The following is a 27883-nucleotide window of genomic DNA, read 5'->3' on the forward strand; positions in this document are numbered from 1 at the left end:
TGGGGGGGGGGAATCTCTGCTCTATCCCTGTCTTAGATAGTAGACGGAGGATTTCTCTTAACTGCTCCTCCACCGTAGCCAGCCGGTCCTCATCATATCTTTCCTTCCTGTTATCCAAACCTGAATTCCTTCTGGGGAGGAGGGATCTCTGCTCTATCCCCGTCTTAGATAGTAGATGGAGGACTTCTCTTAACTTCTCCTCCACCGAAGCCAGCCGGTCCTCATCCTATCTTTCCTTCCCGTTATCCAAACCTGAATTCTTATACTCAATATCTACTGGCTGTTCCCTTCTCCAAATCTCATTTAAACTCTCCCGGGCTGGGGCATAAGCCTCAGCCTCAGGTTTCTCGGAAGGGTTCTTTAATTCAAGATTAAGTTTGGCATTCTCATGTCGAAGAGCTAAACATTCATTTACTAAATTCCATAAAGAAATAGCCTCTGCTGGGGTCTTTTCAGGGCCATATACACTATAATAACCTTGAATTCCTTTCCTATCCTCAGCCAGGTTTCTAAATTTAGGGTTCCCTCCTCTGGAAACCGCGGGCACGCCTCCTCGACAAACTGTAGGAAGGAAGCTCTCAAGCTGCCCTTGTTCCACCCGCGTTCCGCTTCAAGTAAGTTCCTTAGGACCGGCACATCTAGCCTGTGGACATCTTCACTCATAATTTTTTACTCCCGACTAGACATTCTCCCACTCTCTCACTGTCTTAATAGTCCTACGACGCATCACTCACCACAGCGGGGTCCTCCACCTTTGTCCCAGATTTTCAGGGTCCCTGTTCGGGCGCCACTTGCTGGGGCCTACCGGCAGCAAATTGGGGTTCCTGAAATAGGGGACAGGGACTGAAAAAATAGAAGAGAGACAAACACATGGAGTCTGGAAGGTCTGCAGGCCAGGTAAAGACTGCAGCCCCGTTTATTTACGGCTCCAGGCTTATATTCCTTCTTCAGATCAGGGAACTGCCAGGTGTTACATCCAGATGGATAATCAGGGAACTGTTGGGGGTTACTTTCATATGGTAAGTCTCTGTTGTACTGGATCAAAGACTAGGATGAAATAAAAGCAGAGTCACTGAAGTTGCATGAGGAAGAATAAAATAGCCCGCTTAGTCAAAAAGTTGTTAGCAGACAGAGCAGTGCTGTAGGATGTTCAACACCAAAATCCAGTATCATTACACTGTAGGAAATCCTCCAAGAAGTAAAAGCAGATACATTGAATTTGCTTGTGGAAGAATAAAAACCACGTTTCCACAGAACCAGTCTTAACAGATACAGCAAAGTCGGTAGAAGCACAGTGTCCATTGTACTGGATCAAAGACTAGGATGAAACAAAGCAGATACACTGAAGTTGCATGAGGAAGTATAAAATACACCGACTATACAAAACAGTTCTTAGGAGATAAAACAATGCCGTGGGAACTTCAACGCAAAAATCCAGTATCCAGTACGCTGGATGAAATCCTCCAAGAATTAAAAGCAGATCCATTGAAGTTGCTTGTGGAAGAATACCATACCCGCTTAGACGAAAATGTTCTTATCAGAGGGAACAATGCTCTAGGATATTCAACACCAAAACCAGTATCCAGTACACTGGATGAAATACTCCAAGGAGGAACAGCAGATACATTGAAGTTGCTTGTGGAAGAATAAAAACCACGTTTACACAGAACGAATCTTAGCAGATAGAGCAATGTTGGTGGAAGTACAGTGTGGACCCTCTACTGGATCAAAGACTAGGAGGAAATGAAAGCAGATATACTGAAGTTGCATGTGGAAGTATAAAATACACTGCGTATACAAAAACGTTCTTGGGAGATAAAACAATGCCCTGAGAAGTTCAACGTCAAAATAAACTCTCCATTATACTGGATTTCCGGGGCCTACCGGCAGCAAATTGGGGTTCCTGAAATAGGGGACAGGGACTGGAAAAAATAGAAGAGAGACAAACACATGGGGTCCGGGAAGTCTGCAGCCCAGGTAGAGACTGCAGCCCCGTTTATTTACAACTCAAGGCTTATAGTCCTTCTTCAAACCAGGGAACTGCCAGGTGTTACATCCAGATGGTTAATCAGGGAACTGTTGGGAGTTACATTCATATGGTAAATCTCAGATCTATGAGGCCAAAAAACAGTAAGACAACAAAGCAATTATCTGATGCAAATCAAAGTACAGTTTGATTCCACTCTGGCTCCCAACATATCCCCTGTTTTTATTTTAAAAGAAACACAAGTGCCATTTCTACTCTTTCCAGTATGTCTAATTTATCCTGTCTCACTTTCCAAAAATGACTGGTCCCTTCATCTAAAGGGGATTGATGGGCGGAGATTCAGCTTCTCTGACTTCTTCAAGCTGACTCGGGCGTTGTCTCTGTACTTGACCAGGGACCTTAAAAAGCCTAACCTGTTTAACCAAGGGGTTGCAAGGATTAGATATCAGGAACAATACTTTGCTCCAAACTAGAGATCATATTTAACATTTAACAATTGCACAAGCCATCTTTGGCTACAATAGTGTAGCCTACTTAGCACCCATTTGCAGAGGTTTTTTTTTTTTTTTTGATTTTCTGGGGAACCTTAACAATTGTCTGCAACCTTAACAATGCTTCAGTTGTCAGATCTAAACAGATTAATAAAGACACAAGCCTCAGATCCACAAACTTTCCTGAATTTGTGGCTGGCGTCAAATAAAAAATTCGCTCAGTTAGAACTTTCAAGTACCCACTATCACAGAACATTGACAAGTTCCTGCCCAGTTATGAAAGGCATGGGCATTAGTAAGGCACGCTTACAAACTACTCTATGACCTCCTGGCTCTGATTAATATTGAATGGCCAAGCACAAGTGACTCTAGGATCTGACACCATCTCTGCCATCCAAGCAGTGGCTTACTTGCTTTCCTCCCAATAGTGTGTCTTCACACCGGGATAAACATCCCATTGCATTTCACTTTGTTGGTTGCTGGACTTGAACTCAGGATCTGGCTACTGTCTCTCAGCTCTCCAGCTCAAGGCTAGCACTCTGCCACTTTTAAGTTCCAAACTCAGGGCCTGAGTGCCGCTCCTCAGCTCTGCAGCTCAAGGCTTGCACTCTGCCACTGTGAGTCCCGAGCTTGGTGCGTGAGTGCTGTCCCCCAGCTTTTCACTCTGCTGCTTCGAGCTCCAAAGCAACTCTGCCTCAATAGCACTCTGCTGCCCGATTAAACACCACAATCTCACAGGGACTTTGCTTTGCCCGGGCTGGCTCTAAACTGTGGCTTTCAGATCAATGAGTCCTATAAAAGGCCCCTTTCCTCCAATTAGAAGCAACAAGGTGGTCAACTCAGAAATAGTCTCTAAGCAGGATTTTGCCTGGAACCTGGTAAGAGGCAAAGTTACATCTGAATAAGGATTGCCGTCCTTCTCCATGGCCCAGCTGGAAACTGCTATAAAGTATCTTATAAGAGCAATTAAGCAATTAAGCAATTAAGAGCAATTAAGCAATCATTTTGCTAGTCCTAATTTTCCTTTTTTCTCTTTCTTTAAACAAACATTTAAGACAAACTTTACTTTCAAATATTGTTTAGAAACCCATTTCCAGTGTTCTTAGAAACTTCAACTGATACTGGCTTCAACAATTAACACCTTAGCCTTTTTGCAGTTGAAAAACCTTTAAGGGCACAAAGAACTCCTTTTGTCTCCAGGCCCCTAGGGCTCCCCTTTGCCTTTCGAAGAGGCGTTTTGTTTTGTTTTTAGATTATTACTGCCTAGAACTCCATCAACAGTTTAAACTCAAATAACAGTTTTTCCCTAATGCAAGAATTACCAACATCTGTGCACCAAAACTGTAAGACTGGACTTAGTTTCCTTCCTTCCTTTTTTTTCCCACCCAATTGCGAAGTAGTATGAAACCAAATCATAAGGAGATAAACCTTTAAACATTTATACTATCCACATTTTATCATCAGATTTCCAGTGTCAGTCTGCAAGAAAAGACAGAGAGGCAAAGTTTCTGACATTAGCCAACAAATTTACATTTAAATCTCTAATACACGTCTCCAAACTTTAAAGGTAAGACATTCCCTAATTCCCTAATACCTCTGTGCTAAACAGGATTCAATGTTTGCAATGTAAACAGCTGTATGCATACCGGAGTTTTAAAATGCCGATTTCAGGATCTTTAGAAAAATACTTTTTACCGGTTTCTCTTTAACACAATGGAATAATCCTTTGAGACATTGTAAAACATTCAAACCTAATACTTTTTCTTGAAGTTTTAAGCTTAGATTTCCCAATTGCCTTTGTGTTTCAAGTATAACTTAATCCATTGTTTTATACAGCATGCTGACAATTGAACCTTGAACATGTGCACTCACTCATTCACACACACTCACACTCAAAGATCTGAAAGCGGGCAAAATTAATATCGGCCGTTCGTTTTCCGGAAGTTTGTGTCAAGAGAGCTTTGGCAATTTTACTCTTGCAGGTGAGAACCAGGTTCAAAACAAAACTTTTTGCAAGGCAACTTAGCTGGAATATATTTTTCCAGGGCTTGTTACAACTGCAGACACGCGGGAGCGCCCATACTAGGCCCAGAAAGGTTCAAATAAATAACAAGGATGTGTGCTTGAGTACACACAGAAAATCCAGAAGGGTCCATATTTAGAACTGGTACTAATTTTAAGACAAAACTGGACAAGGAAAAATAGGTAACACGAACAAGACAGAGAAACAGAGACGTTTAAGTAACTTCCAAACTTCTGATGGCATGCCTGGCCTTAAACTACCAGAGTGACGGAAAGATTTCCATTCCCTGGTAGCTGACAGACGGAGCCCATCCTAACTACACCTACAAAAGGCTCTGAAACAAAATCAGACATTGACATATAACAAGAAAATTGGACTCCAACAGATACACTTAACACAAGAACATGAATCTAGAAGAATGTATTCACTAAACAACTATTTTTTGATTCAGACACGTCTTGCTGGTGGGACTCTCAGGCATGCCCTGTTAGCAACAAGAGACTCAGAAGGGGGGGGTCAAGGCGTCCCCTGACCACGCAGGCCTCTGTTTTAGGCCCACGGTGCACCTTTAAAAAAAATACAACAAAACAAAACACAGACATGCAGGGGGTCGGCCGATTTCTACTTACCTCCGGAGGCCTCTGCTTTTCACCTGGGCATCTTTCACAAAACAAGGTTGTTAAGCAGAGGGATGGTAAAAACAAACTAACAAGAATAATCTGTTCTCTCGATAGCATACAATTTGTAAAAGAACAATTGTCACGTGTTACATTAAATTGTGTAGACTTAATGAATATGTGAAAAGGTCCCGACATAATAGCATAATAGCAAGAGGAGAAACAGCTCATAAAGTTCTTTTGATAGGAGGACCTGGGTAGAACTGGCTCCTGACCAGCCTAGTAGCTGTGAGGAAATTCCAGGAATATTGGTGATTGACACATCGGGGGATCCTATGAATGTGTTGAACAAATGGATCAGGAGCAGTCCTATCAACATGCACAAATAACTCAGGTCCTTCCCACGTCGCAGGATGCACCACTGGAGGGTTGGGGCTGTAGGCCCAGTGAGTCGCTGCTTGGATGGCCACTGTCAGTCTCCACAATCCGAACAAAGCGTTCAGGCAGCCAGCGTGCATCATTTTCTCCTTGTGAAAAACACATATATGCCCTCGACCCCATGTTAGAACGGGATCGGGTCCTTGCCAAGCACCAGTTAGAGGATCCTTCCACTTTACTAAGGCAAAAGCACGCTGCTCTCTTTTGTCCCAGAATCGCAGAGCAGCGGATAAATTATTTAAGTCCAAATTTTAAAAATTTAAAACCAACAAAGCATGATTAAGTATATTTACCTTTTAAAGTACTGAATGGCCAAATATGTAAATGGGGTGTGTTCCTCAACCTTTTCAGCTGCTATGATGAGGCCAAAGAGGCTCAGATTTTGCTGTAGTTGTCGAAAGGCTTGTCGTACGACAGTAGGGTCAGAACAAGCCAACAAAACATCATCCATATAATGAACAATATAAACAAAAGAAAATTTTTCGCGGGTGGAATAATGGATCTAGCTCCAAAACTTTGACACAAAGCTGGGCTATTTGCCATGCCCTGTGGAAGCACAAGCCAAGGATACCATATAATGGGTTCTTTAAAATTAACAGAGGGGACGCTGAAGGCAAAACGCTTACAGTCTTGAGGCACCAGGGGTATAGTATAGAAGCAAACTTTCAAATCTATAATAATTTTATAAGTATCCTTTGGCATTGCCATGGGTGAAGGCAAGACGGGCTGTATTGTCCCCCTCAGTTCCAAAGTTGCATTTACTTTTTTAGATCTTGTAACAGCCTCTATTTACCTGATTTTTTTTCTTTCTAACAAAAATTGGAGAATTCCATGGAGAGTTAGAAGGGGTTACACGCCCCAAATCCAGCTGTTTCTGTGCCAGCTGCTGAGCTGCAATGATTTTTTTACCCTAATCCTTGTCTCGGTGGGTGAGACTGGGGTTGGAGTGTCCCTGGCCCGCCCTGAGCTGCTCAGCACAGTGCCCCAGAGGGGAAGAGGCCTTGATCAAGCAGCTGCTTAGTAACTGCAGCACTAGGACTAAACATATACACTGCCATTTTTCCATAAATTAATTGGCAAAAGATCCAGGACAAATGGCTGAAAATGACCTGAGTGCCCTTCCTCGTCTCTCCAAGCAAGGATCGCACTGCTCTGCTGTCTGTCAGCTGCACTCCCAATCCCTCGTAGGGAAGTCATAGAGGTTGTTAGGGGCCATTGGGCTGGCCAATGCTCTTTAGATATCACAGACACATCTGCTCCTGTGTGTAATATTCCTTTAAAGGGCTTTTCTTGTATAAATAGAGTCATCTCAGGCCTTTCTTGTTTTATTTATGCTTTGTACCCAATACATATCAGAGGATCCAAATCCTCTCTGTCCACCTGGGGCAGAGGAATTAGCAGTCCCCACGGGAAGTAAAGACACAAGCACTAGCTGTGCTATTCTCTGTCCCGGTGCGATCGCTATTACATGCCTCTTAGCAGCCTGAGCCAGGTTTAGTTGCGATGTACTTTGCCTCGTTGTAGTGCCTGTTAGGAGGCACTTGTTGCTAGGACCTTTAGACACACATAAGGGTTGAGAAGGGGATTGGGGCTGCAAGGCTGCAGCCGAAGGCACTGGGAATAGGGGGTAAGGATTAGATTCTGCCAAGATAGTGGCCGGGGGGTCATATCGATTTCCTACTTCTGGGGGGGGGAATCTCTGCTCTATCCCTGTCTTAGATAGTAGACGGAGGATTTCTCTTAACTGCTCCTCCAACGTAGCCAGCCGGTCCTCATCATATCTTTCCTTCCTGTTATCCAAACCTGAATTCCTTCTGGGGAGGAGGGATCTCTGCTCTATCCCCGTCTTAGATAGTAGATGGAGGACTTCTCTTAACTTCTCCTCCACCGAAGCCAGCCGGTCCTCATCCTATCTTTCCTTCCCGTTATCCAAACCTGAATTCTTATACTCAATATCTACTGGCTGTTCCCTTCTCCAAATCTCATTTAAACTCTCCCGGGCTGGGGCATAAGCCTCAGCCTCAGGTTTCTCGGAAGGGTTCTTTAATTCAAGATTAAGTTTGGCATTCTCATGTCGAAGACCTAAACATTCATTTACTAAATTCCATAAAGAAATAGCCTCTGCTGGGGTCTTTTCAGGGCCATATACACTATAATAACCTTGAATTCCTTTCCCTATCCTCAGCCAGGTTTCTAAATTTAGGGTTCCCTCCTCTGGAAACCGCGGGCACGCCTCCTCGACAAACTGTAGGAAGGAAGCTCTCAAGCTGCCCTTGTTCCACCCGCGTTCCGCTTCAAGTAAGTTCCTTAGGACCGGCACATCTAGCCTGTGGACATCTTCACTCATAATTTTTTACTCCCGACTAGACATTCTCCCACTCTCTCACTGTCTTAATAGTCCTATGACGCATCACTCACCACAGCGGGGTCCTCCACCTTTGTCCCAGATTTTCAGGGTCCCTGTTCGGGCGCCACTTGCCGGGGCCTACCGGCAGCAAATTGGGGTTCCTGAAATAGGGGACAGGGACTGAAAAAATAGAAGAGAGACAAACACATGGAGTCTGGGAGGTCTGCAGGCCAGGTAAAGACTGCAGCCCCGTTTATTTACGGCACCAGGCTTATATTCCTTCTTCAGATCAGGGAACTGCCAGGTGTTACATCCAGATGGATAATCAGGGAACTGTTGGGGGTTACTTTCATATGGTAAGTCTCTGTTGTACTGGATCAAAGACTAGGATGAAATAAAAGCAGAGTCACTGAAGTTGCATGAGGAAGAATAAAATAGCCCGCTTAGTCAAAAAGTTGTTAGCAGACAGAGCAGTGCTGTAGGATGTTCAACACCAAAATCCAGTATCATTACACTGTAGGAAATCCTCCAAGAAGTAAAAGCAGATACATTGAATTTGCTTGTGGAAGAATAAAAACCACGTTTCCACAGAACCAGTCTTAACAGATACAGCAAAGTCGGTAGAAGCACAGTGTCCATTGTACTGGATCAAAGACTAGGATGAAACAAAGCAGATACACTGAAGTTGCATGAGGAAGTATAAAATACACCGATTATACAAAACAGTTCTTAGGAGATAAAACAATGCCGTGGGAACTTCAACGCAAAAATCCAGTATCCAGTACGCTGGATGAAATCCTCCAAGAATTAAAAGCAGATCCATTGAAGTTGCTTGTGGAAGAATACCATACCCGCTTAGAAGAAAATGTTCTTATCAGAGGGAACAATGCTCTAGGATATTCAACACCAAAACCAGTATCCAGTACACTGGATGAAATACTCCAAGGAGGAACAGCAGATACATTGAAGTTGCTTGTGGAAGAATAAAAACCACGTTTACACAGAACGAATCTTAGCAGATAGAGCAATGTTGGTGGAAGTACAGTGTGGACACTCTACTGGATCAAAGACTAGGAGGAAATGAAAGCAGATATACTGAAGTTGCATGTGGAAGTATAAAATACACTGCTTATACAAAAACGTTCTTGGGAGATAAAACAATGCCCTGAGAAGTTCAACGTCAAAATAAACTCTCCATTATACTGGATTTCCGGGGCCTACCGGCAGCAAATTGGGGTTCCTGAAATAGGGGACAGGGACTGGAAAAAATAGAAGAGAGACAAACACATGGGGTCCGGGAAGTCTGCAGCCCAGGTAGAGACTGCAGCCCCGTTTATTTACAACTCAAGGCTTATAGTCCTTCTTCAAACCAGGGAACTGCCAGGTGTTACCTCCAGATGGTTAATCAGGGAACTGTTGGGAGTTACATTCATATGGTAAATCTCAGATCTATGAGGCCAAAAAACAGTAAGACAACAAAGCAATTATCTGATGCAAATCAAAGTACAGTTTGATTCCACTCTGGCTCCCAACATATCCCCCGTTTTTATTTTAAAAGAAACACAAGTGCCATTTCTACTCTTTCCAGTATGTCTAATTTATCCTGTCTCACTTTCCAAAAATGACTGGTCCCTTCATCTAAAGGGGATTGATGGGCGGAGATTCAGCTTCTCTGACTTCTTCAAGCTGACTCGGGCGTTGTCTCTGTACTTGACCAGGGACCTTAAAAAGCCTAACCTGTTTAACCAAGGGGTTGCAAGGATTAGATATCAGGAACAATACTTTGCTCCAAACTAGAGATCATATTTAACATTTAACAATTGCACAAGCCATCTTTGGCTACAATAGTGTAGCCTACTTAGCACCCATTTGCAGAGGTTTTTTTTTTTTTTTGATTTTCTGGGGAACCTTAACAATTGTCTGCAACCTTAACAATGCTTCAGTTGTCAGATCTAAACAGATTAATAAAGACACAAGCCTCAGATCCACAAACTTTCCTGAATTTGTGGCTGGCGTCAAATAAAAAATTCGCTCAGTTAGAACTTTCAAGTACCCACTATCACAGAAGATTGACAAGTTCCTGCCCAGTTATGAAAGGCATGGGCATTAGTAAGGCACGCTTACAAACTACTCTATGACCTCCTGGCTCTGATTAATATTGAATGGCCAAGCACAAGTGACTCTAGGATCTGACACCATCTCTGCCATCCAAGCAGTGGCTTACTTGCTTTCCTCCCAATAGTGTGTCTTCACACCGGGATAAACATCCCATTGCATTTCACTTTGTTGGTTGCTGGACTTGAACTCAGGATCTGGCTACTGTCTCTCAGCTCTCCAGCTCAAGGCTAGCACTCTGCCACTTTTAAGTTCCAAACTCAGGGCCTGAGTGCCGCTCCTCAGCTCTGCAGCTCAAGGCTTGCACTCTGCCACTGTGAGTCCCGAGCTTGGTGCGTGAGTGCTGTCCCCCAGCTTTTCACTCTGCTGCTTCGAGCTCCAAAGCAACTCTGCCTCAATAGCACTCTGCTGCCCGATTAAACACCACAATCTCACAGGGACTTTGCTTTGCCCGGGCTGGCTCTAAACTGTGGCTTTCAGATCAATGAGTCCTATAAAAGGCCCCTTTCCTCCAATTAGAAGCAACAAGGTGGTCAACTCAGAAATAGTCTCTAAGCAGGATTTTGCCTGGAACCTGGTAAGAGGCAAAGTTACATCTGAATAAGGATTGCCGTCCTTCTCCATGGCCCAGCTGGAAACTGCTATAAAGTATCTTATAAGAGCAATTAAGCAATTAAGCAATTAATAGCAATTAAGCAATCATTTTGCTAGTCCTAATTTTCCTTTTTTCTCTTTCTTTAAACAAACATTTAAGACAAACTTTACTTTCAAATATTGTTTAGAAACCCATTTCCAGTGTTCTTAGAAACTTCAACTGATACTGGCTTCAACAATTAACACCTTAGCCTTTTTGCAGTTGAAAAACCTTTAAGGGCACAAAGAAGTCCTTTTGTCTCCAGGCCCCTAGGGCTCCCCTTTGCCTTTCGAAGAGGCGTTTTGTTTTGTTTTTAGATTATTACTGCCTAGAACTCCATCAACAGTTTAAACTCAAATAACAGTTTTTCCCTAATGCAAGAATTACCAACATCTGTGCACCAAAACTGTAAGACTGGACTTAGTTTCCTTCCTTCCTTTTTTTTCCCACCCAATTGCGAAGTAGTATGAAACCAAATCATAAGGAGATAAACCTTTAAACATTTATACTATCCACATTTTATCATCAGATTTCCAGTGTCAGTCTGCAAGAAAAGACAGAGAGGCAAAGTTTCTGACATTAGCCAACAAATTTACATTTAAATCTCTAATACACGTCTCCAAACTTTAAAGGTAAGACATCCCTAATTCCCTAATACCTCTGTGCTAAACAGGATTCAATGTTTGCAATGTAAACAGCTGTATGCATACCGGAGTTTTAAAATGCCGATTTCAGGATCTTTAGAAAAATACTTTTTACCGGTTTCTCTTTAACACAATGGAATAATCCTTTGAGACATTGTAAAACATTCAAACCTAATACTTTTTCTTGAAGTTTTAAGCTTAGATTTCCCAATTGCCTTTGTGTTTCAAGTATAACTTAATCCATTGTTTTATACAGCATGCTGACAATTGAACCTTGAACATGTGCACTCACTCATTCACACACACTCACACTCAAAGATCTGAAAGCGGGCAAAATTAATATCGGCCGTTCGTTTTCCGGAAGTTTGTGTCAAGAGAGCTTTGGCAATTTTACTCTTGCAGGTGAGAACCAGGTTCAAAACAAAACTTTTTGCAAGGCAACTTAGCTGGAATATATTTTTCCAGGGCTTGTTACAACTGCAGACACGCGGGAGCGCCCATACTAGGCCCAGAAAGGTTCAAATAAATAACAAGGATGTGTGCTTGAGTACACACAGAAAATCCAGAAGGGTCCATATTTAGAACTGGTACTAATTTTAAGACAAAACTGGACAAGGAAAAATAGGTAACACGAACAAGACAGAGAAACAGAGACGTTTAAGTAACTTCCAAACTTCTGATGGCATGCCTGGCCTTAAACTACCAGAGTGACGGAAAGATTTCCATTCCCTGGTAGCTGACAGACGGAGCCCATCCTAACTACACCTACAAAAGGCTCTGAAACAAAATCAGACATTGACATATAACAAGAAAATTGGACTCCAACAGATACACTTAACACAAGAACATGAATCTAGAAGAATGTATTCACTAAACAACTATTTTTTGATTCAGACACGTCTTGCTGGTGGGACTCTCAGGCATGCCCTGTTAGCAACAAGAGACTCAGAAGGGGGGGGTCAAGGCGTCCCCTGACCACGCAGGCCTCTGTTTTAGGCCCACGGTGCACCTTTAAAAAAAATACAACAAAACAAAACACAGACATGCAGGGGGTCGGCCGATTTCTACTTACCTCCGGAGGCCTCTGCTTTTCACCTGGGCATCTTTCACAAAACAAGGTTGTTAAGCAGAGGGATGGTAAAAACAAACTAACAAGAATAATCTGTTCTCTCGATAGCATACAATTTGTAAAAGAACAATTGTCACGTGTTACATTAAATTGTGTAGACTTAATGAATATGTGAAAAGGTCCCGACATAATAGCATAATAGCAAGAGGAGAAACAGCTCATAAAGTTCTTTTGATAGGAGGACCTGGGTAGAACTGGCTCCTGACCAGCCTAGTAGCTGTGAGGAAATTCCAGGAATATTGGTGATTGACACATCGGGGGATCCTATGAATGTGTTGAACAAATGGATCAGGAGCAGTCCTATCAACATGCACAAATAACTCAGGTCCTTCCCACGTCGCAGGATGCACCACTGGAGGGTTGGGGCTGTAGGCCCAGTGAGTCGCTGCTTGGATGGCCACTGTCAGTCTCCACAATCCGAACAAAGCGTTCAGGCAGCCAGCGTGCATCATTTTCTCCTTGTGAAAAACACATATATGCCCTCGACCCCATGTTAGAACGGGATCGGGTCCTTGCCAAGCACCAGTTAGAGGATCCTTCCACTTTACTAAGGCAAAAGCACGCTGCTCTCTTTTGTCCCAGAATCGCAGAGCAGCGGATAAATTATTTAAGTCCAAATTTTAAAAATTTAAAACCAACAAAGCATGATTAAGTATATTTACCTTTTAAAGTACTGAATGGCCAAATATGTAAATGGGGTGTGTTCCTCAACCTTTTCAGCTGCTATGATGAGGCCAAAGAGGCTCAGATTTTGCTGTAGTTGTCGAAAGGCTTGTCGTACGACAGTAGGGTCAGAACAAGCCAACAAAACATCATCCATATAATGAACAATATAAACAAAAGAAAATTTTTCGCGGGTGGAATAATGGATCTAGCTCCAAAACTTTGACACAAAGCTGGGCTATTTGCCATGCCCTGTGGAAGCACAAGCCAAGGATACCATATAATGGGTTCTTTAAAATTAACAGAGGGGACGCTGAAGGCAAAACGCTTACAGTCTTGAGGCACCAGGGGTATAGTATAGAAGCAAACTTTCAAATCTATAATAATTTTATAAGTATCCTTTGGCATTGCCATGGGTGAAGGCAAGACGGGCTGTATTGTCCCCCTCAGTTCCAAAGTTGCATTTACTTTTTTACATCTTGTAACAGCCTCTATTTACCTGATTTTTTTTCTTTCTAACAAAAATTGGAGAATTCCATGGAGAGTTAGAAGGGGTTACACGCCCCAAATCCAGCTGTTTCTGTGCCAGCTGCTGAGCTGCAATGATTTTTTTACCCTAATCCTTGTCTCGGTGGGTGAGACTGGGGTTGGAGTGTCCCTGGCCCGCCCTGAGCTGCTCAGCACAGTGCCCCAGAGGGGAAGAGGCCTTGATCAAGCAGCTGCTTAGTAACTGCAGCACTAGGACTAAACATATACACTGCCATTTTTCCATAAATTAATTGGCAAAAGATCCAGGACAAATGGCTGAAAATGACCAGAGTGCCCTTCCTCGTCTCTCCAAGCAAGGATCGCACTGCTCTGCTGTGGGTCAGCTGCACTCCCAATCCCTCGTAGGGAAGTCATAGAGCTTGTTAGGGGCCATTGGGCTGGCCAATGCTCTTTAGATATCACAGACACATCTGCTCCTGTGTGTAATATTCCTTTAAAGGGCTTTTCTTGTATAAATAGTCATCTCAGGCCTTTCTTGTTTTATTTATGCTTTGTACCCAATACATATCAGAGGATCCAAATCCTCTCTGTCCACCTGGGGCAGAGGAATTAGCAGTCCCCACGGGAAGTAAAGACACAAGCACTAGCTGTGCTATTCTCTGTCCCGGTGCGATCGCTTTTACATGCCTCTTAGCAGCCTGAGCCAGGTTAATTGCGATGTACTTTGCCTCGTTGTAGTGCCTGTTAGGAGGCACTTGTTGCTAGGACCTTTAGACACACATAAGGGTTGAGAAGGGGATTGGGGCTGCAAGGCTGCAGCCGAAGGCACTGGGAATAGGGGGTAAGGATTAGATTCTGCCAAGATAGTGGCCGGGGAGTCATATCGATTTCCTACTTCTGGGGGGGGGAATCTCTGCTCTATCCCTGTCTTAGATAGTAGACGGAGGATTTCTCTTAACTGCTCCTCCACCGTAGCCAGCCGGTCCTCATCATATCTTTCCTTCCTGTTATCCAAACCTGAATTCCTTCTGGGGAGGAGGGATCTCTGCTCTATCCCCGTCTTAGATAGTAGATGGAGGACTTCTCTTAACTTCTCCTCCACCGAAGCCAGCCGGTCCTCATCCTATCTTTCCTTCCCGTTATCCAAACCTGAATTCTTATACTCAATATCTACTGGCTGTTCCCTTCTCCAAATCTCATTTAAACTCTACCGGGCTGGGGCATAAGCCTCAGCCTCAGGTTTCTCGGAAGGGTTCTTTAATTCAAGATTAAGTTTGGCATTCTCATGTCGAAGACCTAAACATTCATTTACTAAATTCCATAAAGAAATAGCCTCTGCTGGGGTCTTTTCAGGGCCATATACACTATAATAACCTTGAATTCCTTTCCCTATCCTCAGCCAGGTTTCTAAATTTAGGGTTCCCTCCTCTGGAAACCGCGGGCACGCCTCCTCGACAAACTGTAGGAAGGAAGCTCTCAAGCTGCCCTTGTTCCACCCGCGTTCCGCTTCAAGTAAGTTCCTTAGGACCGGCACATCTAGCCTGTGGACATCTTCACTCATAATTTTTTACTCCCGACTAGACATTCTCCCACTCTCTCACTGTCTTAATAGTCCTATGACGCATCACTCACCACAGCGGGGTCCTCCACCTTTGTCCCAGATTTTCAGGGTCCCTGTTCGGGCGCCTCTTGCCGGGGCCTACCGGCAGCAAATTGGGGTTCCTTAAATAGGGGACAGGGACTGAAAAAATAGAAGAGAGACAAACACATGGAGTCTGGGAGGTCTGCAGGCCAGGTAAAGACTGCAGCCCCGTTTATTTACGGCACCAGGCTTATATTCCTTCTTCAGATCAGGGAACTGCCAGGTGTTACATCCAGATGGATAATCAGGGAACTGTTGGGGGTTACTTTCATATGGTAAGTCTCTGTTGTACTGGATCAAAGACTAGGATGAAATAAAAGCAGAGTCACTGAAGTTGCATGAGGAAGAATAAAATAGCCCGCTTAGTCAAAAAGATGTTAGCAGACAGAGCAGTGCTGTAGGATGTTCAACACCAAAATCCAGTATCATTACACTGTAGGAAATCCTCCAAGAAGTAAAAGCAGATACATTGAATTTGCTTGTGGAAGAATAAAAACCACGTTTCCACAGAACCAGTCTTAACAGATACAGCAAAGTCGGTAGAAGCACAGTGTCCATTGTACTGGATCAAAGACTAGGATGAAACAAAGCAGATACACTGAAGTTGCATGAGGAAGTATAAAATACACGGATTATACAAAACAGTTCTTAGGAGATAAAACAATGCCGTGGGAACTTCAACGCAAAAATCCAGTATCCAGTACGCTGGATGAAATCCTCCAAGAATTAAAAGCAGATCCATTGAAGTTGCTTGTGGAAGAATACCATACCCGCTTAGACGAAAATGTTCTTATCAGAGGGAACAATGCTCTAGGATATTCAACACCAAAACCAGTATCCAGTACACTGGATGAAATACTCCAAGGAGGAACAGCAGATACATTGAAGTTGCTTGTGGAAGAATAAAAACCACGTTTACACAGAACGAATCTTAGCAGATAGAGCAATGTTGGTGGAAGTACAGTGTGGACACTCTACTGGATCAAAGACTAGGAGGAAATGAAAGCAGATATACTGAAGTTGCATGTGGAAGTATAAAATACACTGCTTATACAAAAACGTTCTTGGGAGATAAAACAATGCCCTGAGAAGTTCAACGTCAAAATAAACTCTCCATTATACTGGATTTCCGGGGCCTACCGGCAGCAAATTGGGGTTCCTGAAATAGGGGACAGGGACTGGAAAAAATAGAAGAGAGACAAACACATGGGGTCCGGGAAGTCTGCAGCCCAGGTAGAGACTGCAGCCCCGTTTATTTACAACTCAAGGCTTATAGTCCTTCTTCAAACCAGGGAACTGCCAGGTGTTACCTCCAGATGGTTAATCAGGGAACTGTTGGGATTTACATTCATATGGTAAATCTCAGATCTATGAGGCCAAAAAACAGTAAGACAACAAAGCAATTATCTGATGCAAATCAAAGTACAGTTTGATTCCACTCTGGCTCCCAACATATCCCCCGTTTTTATTTTAAAAGAAACACAAGTGCCATTTCTACTCTTTCCAGTATGTCTAATTTATCCTGTCTCACTTTCCAAAAATGACTGGTCCCTTCATCTAAAGGGGATTGATGGGCGGAGATTCAGCTTCTCTGACTTCTTCAAGCTGACTCGGGCGTTGTCTCTGTACTTGACCAGGGACCTTAAAAAGCCTAACCTGTTTAACCAAGGGGTTGCAAGGATTAGATATCAGGAACAATACTTTGCTCCAAACTAGAGATCATATTTAACATTTAACAATTGCACAAGCCATCTTTGGCTACAATAGTGTAGCCTACTTAGCACCCATTTGCAGAGGTTTTTTTTTTTTTTTGATTTTCTGGGGAACCTTAACAATTGTCTGCAACCTTAACAATGCTTCAGTTGTCAGATCTAAACAGATTAATAAAGACACAAGCCTCAGATCCACAAACTTTCCTGAATTTGTGGCTGGCGTCAAATAAAAAATTCGCTCAGTTAGAACTTTCAAGTACCCACTATCACAGAACATTGACAAGTTCCTGCCCAGTTATGAAAGGCATGGGCATTAGTAAGGCACGCTTACAAACTACTCTATGACCTCCTGGCTCTGATTAATATTGAATGGCCAAGCACAAGTGACTCTAGGATCTGACACCATCTCTGCCATCCAAGCAGTGGCTTACTTGCTTTCCTCCCAATAGTGTGTCTTCACACCGGGATAAACATCCCATTGCATTTCACTTTGTTGGTTGCTGGACTTGAACTCAGGATCTGGCTACTGTCTCTCAGCTCTCCAGCTCAAGGCTAGCACTCTGCCACTTTTAAGTTCCAAACTCAGGGCCTGAGTGCCGCTCCTCAGCTCTGCAGCTCAAGGCTTGCACTCTGCCACTGTGAGTCCCGAGCTTGGTGCGTGAGTGCTGTCCCCCAGCTTTTCACTCTGCTGCTTCGAGCTCCAAAGCAACTCTGCCTCAATAGCACTCTGCTGCCCGATTAAACACCACAATCTCACAGGGACTTTGCTTTGCCCGGGCTGGCTCTAAACTGTGGCTTTCAGATCAATGAGTCCTATAAAAGGCCCCTTTCCTCCAATTAGAAGCAACAAGGTGGTCAACTCAGAAATAGTCTCTAAGCAGGATTTTGCCTGGAACCTGGTAAGAGGCAAAGTTACATCTGAATAAGGATTGCCGTCCTTCTCCATGGCCCAGCTGGAAACTGCTATAAAGTATCTTATAAGAGCAATTAAGCAATTAAGCAATTAATAGCAATTAAGCAATCATTTTGCTAGTCCTAATTTTCCTTTTTTCTCTTTCTTTAAACAAACATTTAAGACAAACTTTACTTTCAAATATTGTTTAGAAACCCATTTCCAGTGTTCTTAGAAACTTCAACTGATACTGGCTTCAACAATTAACACCTTAGCCTTTTTGCAGTTGAAAAACCTTTAAGGGCACAAAGAACTCCTTTTGTCTCCAGGCCCCTAGGGCTCCCCTTTGCCTTTCGAAGAGGCGTTTTGTTTTGTTTTTAGATTATTACTGCCTAGAACTCCATCAACAGTTTAAACTCAAATAACAGTTTTTCCCTAATGCAAGAATTACCAACATCTGTGCACCAAAACTGTAAGACTGGACTTAGTTTCCTTCCTTCCTTTTTTTTCCCACCCAATTGCGAAGTAGTATGAAACCAAATCATAAGGAGATAAACCTTTAAACATTTATACTATCCACATTTTCATCAGATTTCCAGTGTCAGTCTGCAAGAAAAGACAGAGAGGCAAAGTTTCTGACATTAGCCAACAAATTTACATTTAAATCTCTAATACACGTCTCCAAACTTTAAAGGTAAGACATCCCTAATTCCCTAATACCTCTGTGCTAAACAGGATTAAATGTTTGCAATGTAAACAGCTGTATGCATACCAGAGTTTTAAAATGCCGATTTCAGGATCTTTAGAAAAATACTTTTTACCGGTTTCTCTTTAACACAATGGAATAATCCTTTGAGACATTGTAAAACATTCAAACCTAATACTTTTTCTTGAAGTTTTAAGCTTAGATTTCCCAATTGCCTTTGTGTTTCAAGTATAACTTAATCCATTGTTTTATACAGCATGCTGACAATTGAACCTTGAACATGTGCACTCACTCATTCACACACACTCACACTCAAAGATCTGAAATCGGGCAAAATTAATATCGGCCGTTCGTTTTCCGGAAGTTTGTGTCAAGAGAGCTTTGGCAATTTTACTCTTGCAGGTGAGAACCAGGTTCAAAACAAAACTTTTTGCAAGGCAACTTAGCTGGAATATATTTTTCCAGGGCTTGTTACAACTGCAGACACGCGGGAGCGCCCATACTAGGCCCAGAAAGGTTCAAATAAATAACAAGGATGTGTGCTTGAGTACACACAGAAAATCCAGAAGGGTCCATATTTAGAACTGGTACTAATTTTAAGACAAAACTGGACAAGGAAAAATAGGTAACACGAACAAGACAGAGAAACAGAGACGTTTAAGTAACTTCCAAACTTCTGATGGCATGCCTGGCCTTAAACTACCAGAGTGACGGAAAGATTTCCATTCCCTGGTAGCTGACAGACGGAGGCCATCCTAACTACACCTACAAAAGGCTCTGAAACAAAATCAGACATTGACATATAACAAGAAAATTGGACTCCAACAGATACACTTAACACAAGAACATGAATCTAGATGAATGTATTCACTAAACAACTATTTTTTGATTCAGACACGTCTTGCTGGTGGGACTCTCAGGCATGCCCTGTTAGCAACAAGAGACTCAGAAGGGGGGGGTCAAGGCGTCCCTTGACCACGCAGGCCTCTGTTTTAGGCCCACGGTGCACCTTTAAAAAAAATAAAACAAAACAAAACACAGACATGCAGGGGGTCGGCCGATTTCTACTTACCTCCGGAGGCCTCTGCTTTTCACCTGGGCATCTTTCACAAAACAAGGTTGTTAAGCAGAGGGATGGTAAAAACAAACTAACAAGAATAATCTGTTCTCTCGATAGCATACAATTTGTAAAAGAACAATTGTCACGTGTTACATTAAATTGTGTAGACTTAATGAATATGTGAAAAGGTTCCGACATAATAGCATAATAGCAAGAGGAGAAACAGCTCATAAAGTTCTTTTGATAGGAGGACCTGGGTAGAACTGGCTCCTGACCAGCCTAGTAGCTGTGAGGAAATTCCAGGAATATTGGTGATTGACACACCGGGGGATCCTATGAATGTGTTGAACAAATGGATCAGGAGCAGTCCCATCAACATGCACAAATAACTCAGGTCCTTCCCACGTCGCAGGATGCACCACTGGAGGGTTGGGGCTGTAGGCCCAGTGAGTCGCTGCTTGGATGGCCACTGTCAGTCTCCACAATCCGAACAAAGCGTTCAGGCAGCCAGCGTGCATCATTTTCTCCTTGTGAAAAACACATATATGCCCTCGACCCCATGTTAGAACGGGATCGGGTCCTTGCCAAGCACCAGTTAGAGGATCCTTCCACTTTACTAAGGCAAAAGCACGCTGCTCTCTTTTGTCCCAGAATCGCAGAGCAGCGGATAAATTATTTAAGTCCAAATTTTAAAAATTTAAAACCAACAAAGCATGATTAAGTATATTTACCTTTTAAAGTACTGAATGGCCAAATATGTAAATGGGGTGTGTTCCTCAACCTTTTCAGCTGCTATGATGAGGCCAAAGAGGCTCAGATTTTGCTGTAGTTGTCGAAAGGCTTGTCGTACGACAGTAGGGTCAGAACAAGCCAACAAAACATCATCCATATAATGAACAATATAAACAAAAGAAAATTTTTCGCGGGTGGAATAATGGATCTAGCTCCAAAACTTTGACACAAAGCTGGGCTATTTGCCATGCCCTGTGGAAGCACAAGCCAAGGATACCATATAATGGGTTCTTTAAAATTAACAGAGGGGACGCTGAAGGCAAAACGCTTACAGTCTTGAGGCACCAGGGGTATAGTATAGAAGCAAACTTTCAAATCTATAATAATTTTATAAGTATCCTTTGGCATTGCCATGGGTGAAGGCAAGCCGGGCTGTATTGTCCCCCTCAGTTCCAAAGTTGCATTTACTTTTTTACATCTTGTAACAGCCTCTATTTACCTGATTTTTTTTCTTTCTAACAAAAATTGGAGAATTCCATGGAGAGTTAGAAGGGGTTACACGCCCCAAATCCAGCTGTTTCTGTGCCAGCTGCTGAGCTGCAATGATTTTTTTACCCTAATCCTTGTCTCGGTGGGTGAGACGGGTTGGAGTGTCCCTGGCCCGCCCTGAGCTGCTCAGCACAGTGCCCCAGAGGGGAAGAGGCCTTGATCAAGCAGCTGCTTAGTAACTGCAGCACTAGGACTAAACATATACACTGCCATTTTTCCATAAATTAATTGGCAAAAGATCCAGGACAAATGGCTGAAAATGACCAGAGTGCCCTTCCTCGTCTCTCCAAGCAAGGATCGCACTGCTCTGCTGTGGGTCAGCTGCACTCCCAATCCCTCGTAGGGAAGTCATAGAGCTTGTTAGGGGCCATTGGGCTGGCCAATGCTCTTTAGATATCACAGACACATCTGCTCCTGTGTGTAATATTCCTTTAAAGGGCTTTTCTTGTATAAATAGAGTCATCTCAGGCCTTTCTTGTTTTATTTATGCTTTGTACCCAATACATATCAGAGGATCCAAATCCTCTCTGTCCACCTGGGGCAGAGGAATTAGCAGTCCCCACGGGAAGTAAAGACACAAGCACTAGCTGTGCTATTCTCTGTCCCGGTGCGATCGCTATTACATGCCTCTTAGCAGCCTGAGCCAGGTTTAGTTGCGATGTACTTTGCCTCGTTGTAGTGCCTGTTAGGAGGCACTTGTTGCTAGGACCTTTAGACACACATAAGGGTTGAGAAGGGGATTGGGGCTGCAAGGCTGCAGCCGAAGGCACTGGGAATAGGGGGTAAGGATTAGATTCTGCCAAGATAGTGGCCGGGGGGTCATATCGATTTCCTACTTCTGGGGGGGGGAATCTCTGCTCTATCCCTGTCTTAGATAGTAGACGGAGGATTTCTCTTAACTGCTCCTCCACCGTAGCCAGCCGGTCCTCATCATATCTTTCCTTCCTGTTATCCAAACCTGAATTCCTTCTGGGGAGGAGGGATCTCTGCTCTATCCCCGTCTTAGATAGTAGATGGAGGACTTCTCTTAACTTCTCCTCCACCGAAGCCAGCCGGTCCTCATCCTATCTTTCCTTCCCGTTATCCAAACCTGAATTCTTATACTCAATATCTACTGGCTGTTCCCTTCTCCAAATCTCATTTAAACTCTCCCGGGCTGGGGCATAAGCCTCAGCCTCAGGTTTCTCGAAAGGGTTCTTTAATTCAAGATTAAGTTTGGCATTCTCATGTCGAAGACCTAAACATTCATTTACTAAATTCCATAAAGAAATAGCCTCTGCTGGGGTCTTTTCAGGGCCATATACACTATAATAACCTTGAATTCCTTTCCTATCCTCAGCCAGGTTTCTAAATTTAGGGTTCCCTCCTCTGGAAACCGCGGGCACGCCTCCTCGACAAACTGTAGGAAGGAAGCTCTCAAGCTGCCCTTGTTCCACCCGCGTTCCGCTTCAAGTAAGTTCCTTAGGACCGGCACATCTAGCCTGTGGACATCTTCACTCATAATTTTTTACTCCCGACTAGACATTCTCCCACTCTCTCACTGTCTTAATAGTCCTACGACGCATCACTCACCACAGCGGGGTCCTCCACCTTTGTCCCAGATTTTCAGGGTCCCTGTTCGGGCGCCACTTGCCGGGGCCTACCGGCAGCAAATTGGGGTTCCTGAAATAGGGGACAGGGACTCAAAAAATAGAAGAGAGTCAAACACATGGAGTCTGGGAGGTCTGCAGGCCAGGTAAAGACTGCAGCCCCGTTTATTTACGGCTCCAGGCTTATATTCCTTCTTCAGATCAGGGAACTGCCAGGTGTTACATCCAGATGGATAATCAGGGAACTGTTGGGGGTTACTTTCATATGGTAAGTCTCTGTTGTACTGGATCAAAGACTAGGATGAAATAAAAGCAGAGTCACTGAAGTTGCATGAGGAAGAATAAAATAGCCCGCTTAGTCAAAAAGTTGTTAGCAGACAGAGCAGTGCTGTAGGATGTTCAACACCAAAATCCAGTATCATTACACTGTAGGAAATCCTCCAAGAAGTAAAAGCAGATACATTGAATTTGCTTGTGGAAGAATAAAAACCACGTTTCCACAGAACCAGTCTTAACAGATACAGCAAAGTCGGTAGAAGCACAGTGTCCATTGTACTGGATCAAAGACTAGGATGAAACAAAGCAGATACACTGAAGTTGCATGAGGAAGTATAAAATACACCGATTATACAAAACAGTTCTTAGGAGATAAAACAATGCCGTGGGAACTTCAACGCAAAAATCCAGTATCCAGTACGCTGGATGAAATCCTCCAAGAATTAAAAGCAGATCCATTGAAGTTGCTTGTGGAAGAATACCATACCCGCTTAGACGAAAATGTTCTTATCAGAGGGAACAATGCTCTAGGATATTCAACACCAAAACCAGTATCCAGTACACTGGATGAAATACTCCAAGGAGGAACAGCAGATACATTGAAGTTGCTTGTGGAAGAATAAAAACCACGTTTACACAGAACGAATCTTAGCAGATAGAGCAATGTTGGTGGAAGTACAGTGTGGACACTGTACTGGATCAAAGACTAGGAGGAAATGAAAGCAGATATACTGAAGTTGCATGTGGAAGTATAAAATACACTGCTTATACAAAAACGTTCTTGGGAGATAAAACAATGCCCTGAGAAGTTCAACGTCAAAATAAACTCTCCATTATACTGGATTTCCGGGGCCTACCGGCAGCAAATTGGGGTTCCTGAAATAGGGGACAGGGACTGGAAAAAATAGAAGAGAGACAAACACATGGGGTCCGGGAAGTCTGCAGCCCAGGTAGAGACTGCAGCCCCGTTTATTTACAACTCAAGGCTTATAGTCCTTCTTCAAACCAGGGAACTGCCAGGTGTTACATCCAGATGGTTAATCAGGGAACTGTTGGGAGTTACATTCATATGGTAAATCTCAGATCTATGAGGCCAAAAAACAGTAAGACAACAAAGCAATTATCTGATGCAAATCAAAGTACAGTTTGATTCCACTCTGGCTCCCAACATATCCCCCGTTTTTATTTTAAAAGAAACACAAGTGCCATTTCTACTCTTTCCAGTATGTCTAATTTATCCTGTCTCACTTTCCAAAAATGACTGGTCCCTTCATCTAAAGGGGATTGATGGGCGGAGATTCAGCTTCTCTGACTTCTTCAAGCTGACTCGGGCGTTGTCTCTGTACTTGACCAGGGACCTTAAAAAGCCTAACCTGTTTAACCAAGGGGTTGCAAGGATTAGATATCAGGAACAATACTTTGCTCCAAACTAGAGATCATATTTAACATTTAACAATTGCACAAGCCATCTTTGGCTACAATAGTGTAGCCTACTTAGCACCCATTTGCAGAGGTTTTTTTTTTTTTTGATTTTCTGGGGAACCTTAACAATTGTCTGCAACCTTAACAATGCTTCATTTGTCAGATCTAAACAGATTAATAAAGACACAAGCCTCAGATCCACAAACTTTCCTGAATTTGTGGCTGGCGTCAAATAAAAAATTCGCTCAGTTAGAACTTTCAAGTACCCACTATCACAGAACATTGACAAGTTCCTGCCCAGTTATGAAAGGCATGGGCATTAGTAAGGCACGCTTACAAACTACTCTATGACCTCCTGGCTCTGATTAATATTGAATGGCCAAGCACAAGTGACTCTAGGATCTGACACCATCTCTGCCATCCAAGCAGTGGCTTACTTGCTTTCCTCCCAATAGTGTGTCTTCACACCGGGATAAACATCCCATTGCATTTCACTTTGTTGGTTGCTGGACTTGAACTCAGGATCTGGCTACTGTCTCTCAGCTCTCCAGCTCAAGGCTAGCACTCTGCCACTTTTAAGTTCCAAACTCAGGGCCTGAGTGCCGCTCCTCAGCTCTGCAGCTCAAGGCTTGCACTCTGCCACTGTGAGTCCCGAGCTTGGTGCGTGAGTGCTGTCCCCCAGCTTTTCACTCTGCTGCTTCGAGCTCCAAAGCAACTCTGCCTCAATAGCACTCTGCTGCCCGATTAAACACCACAATCTCACAGGGACTTTGCTTTGCCCGGGCTGGCTCTAAACTGTGGCTTTCAGATCAATGAGTCCTATAAAAGGCCCCTTTCCTCCAATTAGAAGCAACAAGGTGGTCAACTCAGAAATAGTCTCTAAGCAGGATTTTGCCTGGAACCTGGTAAGAGGCAAAGTTACATCTGAATAAGGATTGCCGTCCTTCTCCATGGCCCAGCTGGAAACTGCTATAAAGTATCTTATAAGAGCAATTAAGCAATTAAGCAATTAATAGCAATTAAGCAATCATTTTGCTAGTCCTAATTTTCCTTTTTTCTCTTTCTTTAAACAAACATTTAAGACAAACTTTACTTTCAAATATTGTTTAGAAACCCATTTCCAGTGTTCTTAGAAACTTCAACTGATACTGGCTTCAACAATTAACACATTAGCCTTTTTGCAGTTGAAAAACCTTTAAGGGCACAAAGAACTCCTTTTGTCTCCAGGCCCCTAGGGCTCCCCTTTGCCTTTCGAAGAGGCGTTTTGTTTTGTTTTTAGATTATTACTGCCTAGAACTCCATCAACAGTTTAAACTCAAATAACAGTTTTTCCCTAATGCAAGAATTACCAACATCTGTGCACCAAAACTGTAAGACTGGACTTAGTTTCCTTCCTTCCTTTTTTTTCCCACCCAATTGCGAAGTAGTATGAAACCAAATCATAAGGAGATAAACCTTTAAACATTTATACTATCCACATTTTATCATCAGATTTCCAGTGTCAGTCTGCAAGAAAAGACAGAGAGGCAAAGTTTCTGACATTAGCCAACAAATTTACATTTAAATCTCTAATACACGTCTCCAAACTTTAAAGGTAAGACATCCCTAATTCCCTAATACCTCTGTGCTAAACAGGATTCAATGTTTGCAATGTAAACAGCTGTATGCATACCAGAGTTTTAAAATGCCGATTTCAGGATCTTTAGAAAAATACTTTTTACTGGTTTCTCTTTAACACAATGGAATAATCCTTTGAGACATTGTAAAACATTCAAACCTAATACTTTTTCTTGAAGTTTTAAGCTTAGATTTCCCAATTGCCTTTGTGTTTCAAGTATAACTTAATCCATTGTTTTATACAGCATGCTGACAATTGAACCTTGAACATGTGCACTCACTCATTCACACACACTCACACTCAAAGATCTGAAAGCGGGCAAAATTAATATCGGCCGTTCGTTTTCCGGAAGTTTGTGTCAAGAGAGCTTTGGCAATTTTACTCTTGCAGGTGAGAACCAGGTTCAAAACAAAACTTTTTGCAAGGCAACTTAGCTGGAATATATTTTTCCAGGGCTTGTTACAACTGCAGACACGCGGGAGCGCCCATACTAGGCCCAGAAAGGTTCAAATAAATAACAAGGATGTGTGCTTGAGTACACACAGAAAATCCAGAAGGGTCCATATTTAGAACTGGTACTAATTTTAAGACAAAACTGGACAAGGAAAAATAGGTAACACGAACAAGACAGAGAAACAGAGACGTTTAAGTAACTTCCAAACTTCTGATGGCATGCCTGGCCTTAAACTACCAGAGTGACGGAAAGATTTCCATTCCCTGGTAGCTGACAGACGGAGGCCATCCTAACTACACCTACAAAAGGCTCTGAAACAAAATCAGACATTGACATATAACAAGAAAATTGGACTCCAACAGATACACTTAACACAAGAACATGAATCTAGATGAATGTATTCACTAAACAACTATTTTTTGATTCAGACACGTCTTGCTGGTGGGACTCTCAGGCATGCCCTGTTAGCAACAAGAGACTCAGAAGGGGGGGGTCAAGGCGTCCCTTGACCACGCAGGCCTCTGTTTTAGGCCCACGGTGCACCTTTAAAAAAAATAAAACAAAACAAAACACAGACATGCAGGGGGTCGGCCGATTTGTACTTACCTCCGGAGGCCTCTGCTTTTCACCTGGGCATCTTTCACAAAACAAGGTTGTTAAGCAGAGGGATGGTAAAAACAAACTAACAAGAATAATCTGTTCTCTCGATAGCATACAATTTGTAAAAGAACAATTGTCACGTGTTACATTAAATTGTGTAGACTTAATGAATATGTGAAAAGGTCCCGACATAATAGCATAATAGCAAGAGGAGAAACAGCTCATAAAGTTCTTTTGATAGGAGGACCTGGGTAGAACTGGCTCCTGACCAGCCTAGTAGCTGTGAGGAAATTCCAGGAATATTGGTGATTGACACATCGGGGGATCCTATGAATGTGTTGAACAAATGGATCAGGAGCAGTCCCATCAACATGCACAAATAACTCAGGTCCTTCCCACGTCGCAGGATGCACCACTGGAGGGTTGGGGCTGTAGGCCCAGTGAGTCGCTGCTTGGATGGCCACTGTCAGTCTCCACAATCCGAACAAAGCGTTCAGGCAGCCAGCGTGCATCATTTTCTCCTTGGGAAAAACACATATATGCCCTCGACCCCATGTTAGAACGGGATCGGGTCCTTGCCAAGCACCAGTTAGAGGATCCTTCCACTTTACTAAGGCAAAAGCACGCTGCTCTCTTTTGTCCCAGAATCGCAGAGCAGCGGATAAATTATTTAAGTCCAAATTTTAAAAATTTAAAACCAACAAAGCATGATTAAGTATATTTACCTTTTAAAGTACTGAATGGCCAAATATGTAAATGGGGTGTGTTCCTCAACCTTTTCAGCTGCTATGATGAGGCCAAAGAGGCTCAGATTTTGCTGTAGTTGTCGAAAGGCTTGTCGTACGACAGTAGGGTCAGAACAAGCCAACAAAACATCATCCATATAATGAACAATATAAACAAAAGAAAATTTTTCGCGGGTGGAATAATGGATCTAGCTCCAAAACTTTGACACAAAGCTGGGCTATTTGCCATGCCCTGTGGAAGCACAAGCCAAGGATACCATATAATGGGTTCTTTAAAATTAACAGAGAGGACGCTGAAGGCAAAACGC

This window comes from Megascapheus bottae, chromosome 7, assembly GCF_031878675.1.
Source record: "Megascapheus bottae isolate mThoBot1 chromosome 7, mThoBot2.hap1, whole genome shotgun sequence".
NCBI lineage: Eukaryota > Metazoa > Chordata > Mammalia > Rodentia > Geomyidae > Megascapheus > Megascapheus bottae.